We start from the raw sequence: 12,965 nt of genomic DNA, 5'->3' as shown, positions 1-12,965 counted from the left end.
GTCCGAATGAACGGCCACCAACAAACTGTGGCCAAAAAACAAGTGGACAACCCTGTTGCTGAACACGCTACCAAACATGATATCACTGATCTCAATGACTGCTTCACAGCCTGTGCCATATGGATTCTTCCCACCAACACCAGCTTTTCTGAATTGCACAAGTGGGAACTTACCCTGCAATACATCCTACATTCCCGTAACCCTCCTGGCCTCAGCCTTCGTTAGTCACTGTCCTCACCCATCCAGCCCCTTCCCTGTTCCCATTCCAGCACTACACAGGTGTCATTTCACTGCCACACCCAGTCTTTTAATTTCTTTTTATTTCTCTCCTTTCCACTACTTACCCCCTCTCCCCTCTGGACCTTATCTCCTGCCTTCCGTCTAAACTGCAACACTTCACTGCCTGCCACTCCCACCGTACTATCCCTCCCCCTCCTCATCCCAGCCTCCTCCTTACCCCCACCCAGTCGCCACTCCCATCATGCACTGCTGCTGCTGCTCACAGTGTGGTTTCAGCTCTCTGAGACTGCAGATGCGTGTGCAAGCTGTGTTTCAGTGTGTGTGTGTGTGTGTGTGTGTGTGTGTGTGTGTGTGTGAATTAGCAAAAGCTATCATTGTGTGAATCTTTTTGTTGTGCCTATCGCGACTCAGCATCTCTGCTATATGGTGAGTAGCAACTTTCCTTCTCTGGTATTGTTACATTCCATCCTGGATTTTCCATTGTTTGATTTTTGTTTAATGCGAGAGAGATGTCACACAGAAACTGAAGGAACTGAACTGGAAGACTCCTGAAGACAGACTAAGTCATTCTGAGAAAGCCTATTAACAAAGTTTCAAGAACCGATTCTAAATAATTACTCTAGGAATATACTACAACCATCCTACATATCATCATCTTGTGGTGCAGTTCTTCTTGTTGTCTCCGTGCTTGCTAAGAAAATGGGATGAGAAGTTCCGCCTTATGCAAGACACCTATTTTCTTTTGTTTCACCCATACATGTTTCAGCACTTTTGTGCTATCATGAGTGGGTTCTATTTTTATTTTTAACTTACATTATATTATTGTCCGCTTGTTTTGGTAGCTGTTATGCTACACAATATACAACAGGTCATAGTTTTGAAGTTGTGGTACGTTTTCCTGTTTTGTTGGCGAAGTAACTGGGCTTACTTCTTTGCCTGTGTTCGTGTGGTAATGCAGTTTTTCGATTACTCAAAACATAGGCGGAGTTTTCGCTGCCATTACGTGTCGTAAACGACGACACGTAATGGCAGCGAAAACTCCGCCTATGTTTTGAGTAATCGAAAAACTGCATTACCACATGAACACAGGCAAAGAAGTAAGCCCATTTACGACGACACGTAATGGCAGCAAAAACTCCGCCTATGTTTTGAGTAATCGAAAAATTGCATTACCACACGAACACAGGCAAAAAAGTAAGCCCATTTACTTCGCCAACAAAACAGGAAAACGTACCACAACTTCAAAACTATGACATGTTGTATATTGTGTAGCATAACAGCTACCAAAACAAGAGGACAATAATATAATGTAAGTTAAAAATAAAAATAGGACCCACTGATGATAGCACAAAAGTGCTGAAACATGTATGGGTGAAACAAAAGAAAAAAGGTGTCTTGCATAAGGCGGAACTTCTCATCCCATCCTAAATATCGCTCACATAGGGATCATGAGGATAAGATTAGACTAATTACTACACACACACACACACACACACACACACACACACACACACACACATATATATATATATATATATGCATTCAAACAATCAGTCTTCCCACACTCCATACCCGAATGGAACAGTAAGAAACCCTAATAACTGGTACAATGGGACATACACTCTGCCATGCACCTCACAATGGTTTGCAGAGTATATATGTAGATGTAGACAAAAAGTGGCACATTGTCAAAAGAAAGTACATGTTATAGGCTTCCTACAGAGACAGCTCCACTGTGGTACAGATAACAAGTGCATCGCGGTGTGGGACTGAAATGGGAGGGCAACTGGAAAAGTACTCAAAAGCTGAAGAATGTGGGATAGTACAATTGTTGTGGAAAAATTATCAAAACTACACACAGCTTCACAGTGAAATTCTGGTGGTTTGTGGACTAAACAAACTGTCATGTCCGGCTATATTGAAATGGTGCCAAACATTTGACCACAGCCACACCACTGTGGGCAATGCTGATTCGCCATACAGTCCATATCTTACACCTTTCATTTATCATCTTTTTGGCAAGCAAAAGAACATATGGGGAGAGATATTTTCCAACTATGAGGATGTTCACACCATGTTTTCTGAATGGCCCCCTGACCAAGGAATTGATTTCTATCATTGAGGAATTCAACAATTTGTAGAACAGTGACTTTGTGACTGTGGTGTCACCGCCAGACACCACACTTGCTAGGTGGTAGCCTCTAAATTGGCCGCGGTCCGGCAGTATACGTCGGACCCGCGTGTCGCCACTATCAGTGACTGCAGACCGAGCGCCACCACACAGCAGGTCTAGAGAGACTTCCTAGCACTCGCCCCAGTTGTACAGCCGACTTTGCTAGCGATGGTTCACTGACAAATTACGCTCTCATTTGCCGAGACGATAGTTAGCATAGCCTTCAGCTACGTCATTTGCTATGACCTAGCAAGGCGCCATTATCAATTGCTATCTATCTTGTGATGCATGTACCGTCAGACCGATGTTCACCAATTATGGATTGAAGTTAAGTATTCCAGAAGCTACGTACTATTTTTGCTACTATAAAGACCTTGTCCTGTTCCAGACCTCACGCCATCCTGCGTGAGCTTAAACACATGCCTTTTGGCTACCTGTCATAGTGGATTGGCTGTCCTGCCAGTCCACAACAGTGACTATGCTGCAAAATAGTGTCACGCAAAGGTGTAAAAACTTACTTGGCCCCTAGCTGCATAGACAGCACGGTAGGACTGGGACAACAGTAGTGGAGGCATAGTACTGCAATTGGAGCTATTTTACAAACATCTATCTCACAGAACATCCAAGCTACAGCTACAGAGTCTGCAAATGATTGTATTAACAGTTTATGTCTTAAGACCAATAATTCGACAAATACAAAGGTCTGAACCCAATACTATATTGAAAATAAAAAATCAATACCTAAATGAAGGATCAATCAAAGGAAAATAGAAGTCCAAACACGCATGGCAGGAAAGAACTCTCATAACACAAAAAAGAGAAAAATACAGTGGATAACTTCTCATAAGCGACGCTGACAATGTAAAATAAAGAAAATGTAGAATATTGATCACAGACCTTCCATTTACCTGCTACTGTCAGAATGCACGAGTCAAAATTGTTGTCACCAGTGTCATTTGAATAACTAATGTGAAGACAGATAACCCGTTCTATTTTGTCCAGTAATTTTTCGTGCTCAGTATACTTCTTTTTAACACCTTCCATGTCTATCAACTGCCTCCAATTCTAGCTCAGTGACAGAGCTAAAATTTTTCCTTACCTAGCTTACATACTTTCTTGAGCTTAAGAGTAACACACTTTACATTTGCCCTTATCGTTTCTATTGTGTTTGATTCTCGGTGATGCGTGAGAATTTTTTGATTTTTATTAAGGCATGTCACATTATCAAATTTAACATTACCAGAATTTAACAAATTTGTCATCTCTGCTTTCCTGAAATTTGTCATCTTTCCTTTCCCGTTGTTCATTGTTGGTGGTTTTCCTTCTATCATATTTTGCCCTACTATAGGGCACAATAATGGAATTACTAGGCACATTGGGCACTAATTTCTGTTCCAGCCACATGATACAAAAAAAGAAAGTAATCCAGTTGAGCTGCAATACTATTTTATGCACTGTACAGCAATGGTAATGACTCAATTAGCTTCAAAAATTTACAGCATTCATGCCATATGTCAGAACATTCAACTATTCGCTTCCTGTTACCTCATGGCCTCCACCTCGTAAATGCTATACAATGTCAATTAGATGAACATTTGAACATATAAACAAGATAGGAACAAAACAACTGAAAACTGACATATGTGAAGCATAACTTGTCAAGTAAAAGTATGTTCTCTGATTAACAAAAGAAGTGATTTTAATGTCAGACATACCGTGTCATGCAGAAAAGTTACGTATCAATCTCCTGACAACATTTTCGTCAAAATTATCTAAATATGAAGTTTTCTTCGCCTCCTTCTGCATCTTTCATACAGCAGAGAAGGCTTTGGAAGCACCTGTCACTATTTTTTTCCACTCTCTCTTCATTGAGTGACTGGAAATACCAGTGACTGCTGCCACCCTCCCCAGCAGACATTTTAATGGGGTTTTTACTCCCTTGTCTAAGTCTTCAAATATAAATCTTAAATTGCACACAATCATCCACACCTGACGATGATGGACCTATGGTGCTTGGAGCCTGTGATGCCATGCTTTGTAGAAGAGTTACTGAGAGAGCATTGAATATAGGGTTGTCAGGTAACTCACAACTGAAAGACAAAGTGCACAGCTACGCAAGCAGCATGTGACCAAAGCGGACACCCCTTCAGGACAAAGGGATGGAGTCACCCATCGGTCAAGACGAAAATGCAATTCTGCAAAAGTTGCCATTTTATCTTGTGTGACTTCTATCTATGTCACTTTGAATCGCAGTGCAGCATTCAATAAAAGTTACTTGGCGTGCCATAATAATACGTAACTTACTTTTAGAAATCTCCTTGTAATTTCATTGTAGTTTTGCATGCTTGAAATACTGCAGGATTCTGTAAAGCTTTGTACAATTCAAAGCATGCATTGGAAAAAACCTATTAAAAATGAAAATAATGAGATTCTGTACATAATGAAAAATGAGAAGTATAAAATGATCCTATGAAGGGTGGAGAAGTAGCTGGAGACGATGACTTTTCAATATAAATAGCTTAAGATCAAAACACAGAAACAAAAAAGAAAATTACAACATTATTTCCAGAAAAGCAAATAGATCAGCAAACAAACTGTAGAGGAAGACAATGTTGACTTCAATGAAAATGGAACAGATGTGACTGGTACACACTGCCAGGCAAATTGATGGAATACTGAATAAGGAAGTAGATTGCTAGATTCCAAGAGAAAAGGAAAGATCAAGAAAATAGCCTTATCAGAGATGGACAGATAATGGAAAAACATATGGGTAACATGGTTGCATATCGCTGAAGACTGTAACGCATGGGAAAAACCCTAAAAGCGTATATGAATCAGGAGATATGGCTAACGATGAACTGTGTAGAAACATGTCACATGAGGCACAAGAGGCCTTTAAAAACATAGAAGAAAAGTGAGGCACTAAAACAAAGTCATGTTCTTCTGACAGATAAAATAAAAGACACTGAGCATTAGTTCACTGATGTCACAGTAGTGCTGCTCAAAACTCAGTAAATCGGTGGTAATGCCCTCTTCATCAAAGAGAAATTATTTTATGATTACACATGTCCGTAGTCCAGAAATACCGGGTAGTTCCAATTAAAGTGCAGCTACTCATGGAGGTCCAGTGGGGACTGTAATTATTACATGGCAGCAAAACTTAGTAAATATGCTAAGTGCATAAACACAGAACCGATTTGTACTGGAAAAAAAATTTGTTCCAATTTTGGCAACCAAGTGCACATCTGGCTTAATACATCATTTGTTTGATGGTATGACATCCACACTGTCATCTGACAAGCTGTAAAGTGAGTGAACAGTATTTCTACCGAGAAGAGAGACTGGACGTTGTTCTCAACACTGTTTTATGTGAACAGCAGCAATTACAGTGTTGAACTGAGAGAGTATCGCTGACTGAAAGGTCTGAGTAGAGGCCCAATGTCATCAAATGGTTTAAAAATGATGATAACGAAATTTGAAAAGATGGGCGAGCTTGGTGCAGCACCTGGAGAGGAAGGCGTCCTGTCCTGGTGGCAGTTATTGATGAGTTGGTTGTTGCTGTCACTGACCATGCAGCAACTGCCCTGCATAATGCTAGTGCTCATGCAGTGTCACGAGAATTGTCCATCCCATTGTCAACAGTACAGTTTGCCATATAGCCCTTCATTCAACACTCTCAGCAACACTCTAGCTGCGTGAGAAACTAGACTGACGGTCCTATGCTCTTCACATTTTTTGGTGTTTCTCTTTTTCTCTATTGGTATCAAAACTGTTGCAAGGAAGTCCTCAGGCTATTCCCCTTTGTCGTATATCTCATTACAGAGGTGGACTCTTTCTTGCCTTGTTTCCCAGACTCTTCAACAGTTCTGCTGGCAAATCATCAATTCCACATGGCTTCCTATTCTTCACCATCTTCTTCAGGGCCTTTTCTACTTCTACTTCCAAGATGGTGAAACCCTTTCCACCTTCCGGCACATGTTGCTCCTCTTCAACCTTAATTTCGCTTTATATTTCATCCCACTTATATAGACATTCAATATATTCTTGCCATCTGTTCTAAACCTCCTGTGGGTCTTCTGCTAGAGTACCATCAGCTCTGTCTATTTCCATGTTATTCCTTTCTTTTACATTCAAAAACTATCTCATTAGCCAGTCTATACATCATTTCACACTTTTACTATTCCTCCATTTTCTCTATTTTGTCACATTTCTATTTTATCCATTTTCCCCTTGGTTCTTCAGTTTCTCTTCTTAATTCATTAGTCAGTTTCGTGTACCTCTGTTTGCCTTCTTCAGTTTCTACATTTTTCCACTTTCTCTGCTCTTCCATCTTTCTCAACATGTTTTCTGTTATCCATTCTTTCCTGGTACTTTGGGATACTCTAATTCCTAGTACTTCTTTGGCAGAGTCCGTGCGTCCTTCTCCCATTTTTTCCATTTGTCATTAACACTTTCATCAACACTACCTCTTTCCCATTTTTCCATAAATCTGTTTTCCAAATCTGATACCTTTCCTGCCTCTTTGAGTCTTTCTATGTTTGGCCTTTTTTTTTTTTTTTTTTTTTTTTTTTTTTTTTTTTTTTTTTTTTTTTTTTTTTGCTTTAAATCATGGAGAAAAAGTGTTAAAGAATGCTGATTCGAGAGTTGGAACGGTGCTCCACAAACTTTATTATTTGTCTATTGCCTAGTACCATAATAATTAGTAGCATGCAATCACAAATTTTTTTTTCTACAAACGACTCAACAGCATTCTTCAAAAGACAATAATCTCATCATTAGCTTATAAAAAAACAGCTAATGAGGTTAAAATGCTGAAAAGTCTATCAATATTATTGCAATGTTCATAGAATAAAATGGAATAAAAACAAATTGGTCAGTGTGTCTTCATCTTACATCAACAACTTCTGTCAGTAGTTATCCCATCTCACACCACATACTTCACCAGGCCACATCCTGCTGATCTGCTCTGAACTCCAAGAGTGTCAAGTTGACACCCACGCAGAGCTGTGGAGATGCTTGTGAACTAACATGTCCATAGCATTACAACATAAGCACAGCTATTGGCTCAACCACAATGCTGTTCTATTGGCTGCCTATACTTTCCACATTTTCTAACTATACAGTCGTCAGCTTATAGCTACTTCAGCAAAGACGCACTGCAAATTTATGATAAAGCATTAAGAAATCTCAGTCCGTTTTCATTACCTTGTGCATTCTGGATACCGCCACATTTCTTTTCATTAATTATGACTGCACAGATGAGGAAAATGTAGGCAACCAATAGAACAGCATTATCATTGAGCCGATAGTTGCACTCATGCTGTAATGATGCGAACATGTTAGTTCACAACAACCCTTGTCAGCTTGACACACTGCTGCAGTTTCCTGCAGAAAATTAACGGGACCTTTTTTTTCTGGCGTCTTCTTCCCCCACTCTTCCAGATCGGGCAATCTCTAACAAAATGCCATTTCTCCACAACGGTAGCATATTCCTTTAGCTATCGAACCCTCTCAATAATGCTGAATGTCATTACTCTATCCCCACTACAGCCTGCTTCCAATTCTCTCTGTTTGCCATCACCATAATGAACATTTTCAATTTTAGTTAAAAGTTCGTCCAATTCAGCAAAGGAAGGTGGTGTATTGCAAAAGAGAATTCTACTCTTATGGGCGGACTGCATACCTTCCAAAATATTCGTGACTGCTTCAGTCTCTGAAATTTCAATACACAAGGCTAAGATAGCACAACGGACCTGTTTAACGTAATGGGATAGTGTTTCATCCTTTCTTTGTACCTGATAAACATATTTATCAATAATGTCTTTCCTCTCACAAGCATCAACATCAAGAGCGTTTTCTGGATATCCCAGAATGTTTGTTGGTTCTAGGCCTCAGCAAAAATTTTGGCTAAGCTTTATAAGTTGCAAATTTTAAAAGAAAAACAGCCTTATGGCCTCAACTTTACACTAATAAAAAATTACTTTACATGAATATAACTTTAACATAACTGCAGACCGGAGTTCAGTAGTTGTGAAATTAAGTCAATTATTAAGCCTTGTGAATATGTAAAATAACGATTTATAAAAGCTATTACGTTTCAAAAATACCCAAATAGCAAGATCTCATAAATACATGAATTAACTATTATGGAAAACATTCAGAAATATGATGTTATGATAGCCTGAAAGATCTACACAAAAATCAGAGCATTCTCGATGTTTGTCGTTCACATCAACCATGCGTCTGAATTCCGTGCTCAAGAGCTCAAGTGACAGCAACAGGGAGGAAGACCTGCGTACACCAATAATGGCTCCTAGAACACACAAACCCAGTATTAATACACAGTTCATGAAAATACCAAAACCAACAGCCAAGCACTGGGTAGCGCCAAATTCAGGAAGAGGTGTTAAACATTATAGTGTGATAATCCCAGTTAATATTACAGCAATTGTTCATTAAACAATCTCCAATGACGTTAAATTTCACTTGATAAATTTATAACCACAAATAGCTCAAGCTCCACTTGCTGCCAGACCAAGGTGCCAGAATTTCAACACCGTGCATCATCGCAGTACATCAAGAGCCGACTGACTACTCGCGATGCTCCGTATGCTGTCTTCCCTCTGCCACTGCCCCGGGTCTCACCTTGCGCGCTGCAGGCGTCCTAAATAGAGGGCACTAGCCAACCAGAATGCAACAGAGAGCGTAACTTTGACAGAGAAACTATCCTGCCAAGAGCATTGCAGGAAGACATGGCTCAGTGTTTTATTCCATTTTATTTTTGTTGACGACTCTATTATGCTGGTAGATTTTTCAGTGTTTTACCCTCATGAGCTAAGTTTTACAACCAGATGACGGGAGCATTCTCTCTCAAAATACGCTGTTGAATTGTGTGTAGGACATAAATTATGGCTGAATGCTAATAATTATTACAGTAAAAACATTAAAGCCATTAGGCCTGCATCTCATTTGTGATAGATAATATTAAATCTATTGCCCAGCACTTTTTTAAAATTGTAAATCAGGCTTCTCAGATATATTGTTTGTTTTCCATCCAAGATTTTCTGCTATTTCAATAAATTACTTAGACTTTGATGGTAAGGAAATAAATTGTGATTCATACACCTGCTAACAATTACAGCCATTTTAAAGAGTAGGCCTACAGTTAAGCAAAAACGGCAGTAGACAACTCAAGATGCCCCTGCACGTCCCACACCAAGCCATATTTGTAATTCACAAAACAACACAACACTATATTTCCTCACTCTGCTAATATCCAGTTCTCCAAAAAAAGTTAGGCTCTTTCGGAACAATTATAAATACTCATTCAAAATTAATATTTGGTGTGACTGAGGTTGCTAACCCGCAGGACTATAATTCAATGAATATGACCAATTTATTGCTTTTTGGTCGCTGACACTCTTGGTTAACACACACCACTGTTTTACAGTTCTTTGAACCCAAATATATTAAAATTTAGATTACAACACTCAAATTGAGTCACTAAATTTGCTTGCTTCTCTTTCTATTTCCTTTCCTCAGCCATGAGAGATCCACCCATACTCAGGATGTGCTAGATCCAGTCATTTGAGTACGTTGACACAACTACAGCCTTCTGAAAGTTCGACGATCTCTGCCTATAATTTGTTCTTGGTTACAGCTGTTATCATCGACAAATCACTTTGTTATTGCACCCTATGCGCTCCATCTTTGATTTGTGTATCTGTATTTTACACCACACAATCTTATATACGAAAACGTTTAAAATTTACCCTCTATTTAAAAATACAAACAGAGAGTGAAACATGCACAATATACTTGAAAGCATAGTTTGACATGTGGTCACATACGAAGAAGGTAGCAAAACGTAACTTAGATATTACATGAAACAACATTTTATATTTCGGTACACACTGTGTACTACACAGTTTCATCATGTAGGTTTTAGTTTACAGCTGTGTGGAAACTCTTTGCGGTCTGTTACGGGCGTAGACGACGTAAGCGTGTAGTTGGTTTGAAAGAATTAAAACGGAGAAATCTTGGATAACAGCATTCATATTAAATTCACTATACTTCAGCTTGCCATTTACCTCCGGAACAACGCATATTTCCTGGTCAAATGGATCACGTCGACGTTTTCTCCCCAAGTTTGTATCTCCAACACACCCTTCCCATACTCTGTTTTGTTTACAAATAAAAACACGTGGTTCGTGCAAAGATGGCACATTAAATTCAAAGCAGTTATCTCTACTTCGAAGACAGAAGATTATACAAGTACTTACCTTTTATCCACAGACGAAGTTGTTACCATGGAGGTAGAATAAGGGGCATGGAGATAAGAATTCTTACCTCCATGATAAGGGGAGATGACGCTAAAGACATACGCTGTACGTTTTTCTGAAGCCTGTGAGCGGGGTCTCCCGCCATCTTGGATCCCCCTTGGGGATTGCTTCTTGTTCGTTATTTCTGTCGTGTGCACACGATATTTTTTTTATATAGTAAATGTTACACTGTTCTAGTGAACAACACAGTCTAAGGAACGCAACTTCAAACGTTTTTCTGGTCTCTTAAATGCGTATTCGATACAGTAATACGACACGAAAATATGAAGCTTCTGGCCTCAGTACTTTAATTCCTTTTTGTTTATACACTTCGAATAACCTGGAAGAGAAGTATGCGCTATGAAAAGCGTGCTTTTGCAATCCATTTCTATTCACTTTCATTGTGTTTGTGTCGATAATTGATAAAGCCAGAACTCCAAAATCAGTGATTGATAGTTTAGAGGCACCTATTTGTATTCGTTGCTTTTTCAAGTCAAATGCAAATTTTAAATGTTCAAGTGTGCAAGAAACTTACCTTATTTCCTTTGGTGTCCCGTAGATATATGCAGGGATGATATAAACAAGCCAGCTGTCATGTTAACAAAGTGAAAGATTCGTGAAATTACAAAGGAAAAGAACTGAATTTAAGCTTGTCAGGTCCATTGTAGTTTACACATCTGCTTTGTTTTCAAATTGTACCTACCAATTGATATTCAGAGTGGCACATAACAGCAATTTACAGGGTAACACGACAGCACAGTGATTAATGTAATAATCTAAATAGCCTGGACTTAGATAGGGAACTTTGCTTTAACAAATATGTAAAGCTTTAAGTACTTATAATTCAATCACTGTAACAGGCGTTCACTCAGAGAGCTCTTCGCATTGGATTGATAGGAAATCTAAAGTCAAATCACAGAAATAAAACCGCACAGTAAAACTTTATAGTGCATCAGAATTTCAAGTATATATAAGAAAATAGCGCTTAAATAAGTCCAATTACAAATGAAAAGTGTTTTGTTTACGCTTTAGACTACAATCAGAATGATTAGTACACCCGTGCTTTTTATCAAAACCCTTCACGACTACATGGAATCAAACGACCAGAAGAGAATGTTTTGTGGTAGCTAACATGGCGGACCTTCAGTTGGGTCGGCTTCAAGTTTGTGACGTCATGACAACTCCTCTTGTTTTTACCTCCATGGTTGTTACATTCTTTCCAAGTTCTTTCCCCTTTTGCCTTTATTTTTAAAATTTAGCCAGGACAGCATAATTTAGGGATTACGATGGATATCAACATCCGTACTGTGTAAACTACAGTGAAGTGTATGGTAGATGGTAATTCTTGGGATATGAAGTGGAATGATCACATAGGTTCACCTGTGGATCAACTGGGTGGTAGACTTCAGTTAACTGGTAAAATACTGGACCAGTGCAATCAGTCCACGAAGAAGACTGCTCACAAATCGCTCCTGCATTATAGCAGGGGGTTTTGTGATTTTTTTATCTTCTTAGGTTTTATTTTTATCATTCTGCTTTGTCATGAAACGTTCCCAGTGCCCCCTGACAACTTTGATATTTCTTGCATTGAGTTTTCTTCTCAAGAAATGCTAGATATCTGAAAGTGAAAAAAGGTTTAATTTTAAAATAACTGAACAGAGCTGACACCTACAGCATTATAAAAAAGAACGTATGGTGATGAAGTAATTTTCATTAAATGACTTTTTTAGCGAACAAATTACCTCTATTGAAGCAGAAAAATACATTTGTTTTTCATTTTATTTGTTATGCAGGTAAAAAAGAAATGGATCAGGTAAACAGGCTTTATGAATTCCCCTACAAATGTTGTTTGATGATATGTAGGGTGAACATTAATAAAACTGACAAGCTGCAGGAACGGATTACTGACTGAAAATAAAGGAAAAAAGGTCTTACGAACATGTGTCCAGAAATGCATTGTTGTCACAGTATATAGTGCTGACAACTCAAAGTTAATTCTGACCAAATGCAGTGTGTTCCTTGCATATCTTAGGCTACGTGATTGACACAGCATACGGTATGCAGCAGAATGATCCAGTATTTATGCCAGGAACAAGTCAAGATGGTGTTGTGTACAGCGAAGGAGATGAAAATGGTTGACAGGCAGAATCCAACCCTCCAAATCTAGTGTACGCACTGTCTGCTGCCTCCTTGCACATTCATCTGCCTCGTGGGGGAGCTGTGTGGTCTTA

At 39.0% G+C, this 12,965-nt stretch overlaps 1 protein-coding gene across 1 annotated transcript in view; it reads right to left on the bottom strand.

Annotated features, from left to right (window-relative positions):
• LOC126457088 (gastrula zinc finger protein XlCGF49.1-like) overlaps positions 1-10,625 on the bottom strand; it is an 82,850-nt gene extending 72,225 nt beyond the window's left edge. Inside the window, exon 1 of the mRNA XM_050093113.1 lies at positions 10,504-10,625. The gene's annotated coding sequence lies outside the window, so the exon portion shown is untranslated. The remainder of the gene's footprint in view (positions 1-10,503) is intronic.
• Between the last annotated feature and the right edge of the window lie 2,340 nt (positions 10,626-12,965).

The sequence above is a fragment of the Schistocerca serialis genome, chromosome 2 (genome assembly GCF_023864345.2).
Source record: "Schistocerca serialis cubense isolate TAMUIC-IGC-003099 chromosome 2, iqSchSeri2.2, whole genome shotgun sequence".
Lineage (NCBI taxonomy): Eukaryota > Metazoa > Arthropoda > Insecta > Orthoptera > Acrididae > Schistocerca > Schistocerca serialis.
Note: the sequence above shows the minus strand (reverse complement) of the source record. Positions and strands in the feature narration are given on the sequence as shown.